Below are 1481 nucleotides of genomic sequence, written 5' to 3'. Positions count from 1 at the left end.
AGCCAACGGGTTTTTGTTTTGCCGTCTCCTGCACACAGGCAAAATTTGCAACAATAAAGCCTTGGAAGACAGTCAGATTTCTTTAGTTATTAGTCAACCTTGCTCATGTTTTTCCACGGCTGTTTCCTTTGTTACATTGTCCAGTTTGCGCCCTTGTTCGTGCAGGGAAGTGAAATGTGACCTAGACGCTATAGCGGCAGGACCCTCCTGCTGTCAAAATGGCCTGGCTCATATGAGCTGCGTGTTGCAGCTTTCGCGCTGCATCCCTTGGGACATTCATCAGCCGCTGCTTCTTCGGCAGTTTGGGCGTGATTTTAACCTGGCATCGGGTGAGGAACTCCCACTGGAACGCCGGCCAGAGCTTACCTCTTGTTCGCAGACGCGGAGCACCAAGGCCTGAGAGAGAGAGATGGGTTTGCGGGGCACAGAAAGAAAGAAAAAACGTCGGTATAGTTAGCAACCTTCATATGCTGTGCTAATACCCTGCCTCTGTGTGTCTGTCTGTCTGTGTGAGGGCACCCTCTGGTTGCTGGCTTTAGCAGTTACAACAGCTGACTATGAAGGCATAGCCTGAGTCTGTTGCTCCTCTTAGATGCGGTGGAGGAAGCGTTGGCTGTTGGTGCTGAAAGGCTGCTGGCAGCTGCAGAGTGTGTGTGTGTGTTTATGCACACCCAGCTTCTGAGATGTGATTGGTTTGCAAATTGTTACCCACACACACACACACACAGCGCGCACGACTGGTCCCCTCCAGCAGGGGCAGCAGGGACACACACAAAGCAGGGCTCATTCTCCAGCCAGGGATGGCCCACACTCACACACACAACCAGGCACTGCTTCCACACACAGGCCCCAGAAGGGGCCGACACGTTCTATGTTGACGCCTAGCCCAAGGGCTCCCCGGGGCGCCACACCTTGTCATCCGTGGGATATGACACCGGTGACCCGTCCGTGCCCAGGGCAGCCACCTGACAATGCCAAGGTCAGGGCAGGCTGTAAAAGGAGAGCAGATTCTCCCAGCACTGGTGGGTGCCACTGAAGCCAGACTCCCCAACCAGCCACAAACTGCTTCTGAATCCCCATACGAGTTATCAAGAAGCCAAAACAAAAATACACACAGCCCCCTTTACTGCTTTCAGTCTCTGGCTCCCAATCAGCCACTGGGTCCAGCAAAGAGATCAGTTATTTAAACTCTCTGCTCTTTACCAAAAAGGTTTCTCCTGACCACAAAGGGTCAGCCACAGCACCAGAGAAATGTAAGTTTGGATATTACCCAAAATCCCACGCTGCCAGCCAATCCTTTAGTAACTAAAACTGAAGGTTTATTATAAAAAGAAAGAAACAAATAATAAGAGAAATGTTAAAGGATTAAAGCAATCAGATACATACAAGTGATTGGAAAGTCCATGTATATCAGGTTTCCAGTAGAACTGTGGAGTTTGCAGCTTGTCCAGTCCCCTCAGGTGAACATCCCGTCCCTGGAC

The sequence above is a fragment of the Emydura macquarii genome, unplaced genomic scaffold, assembly GCF_026122565.2.
Source record: "Emydura macquarii macquarii isolate MOO-44397 ecotype Brisbane River unplaced genomic scaffold, CSIRO-AGI_Emac_v2 contig_1778, whole genome shotgun sequence".
Taxonomy (NCBI): Eukaryota; Metazoa; Chordata; order Testudines; family Chelidae; genus Emydura; species Emydura macquarii.
Note: the sequence above shows the minus strand (reverse complement) of the source record.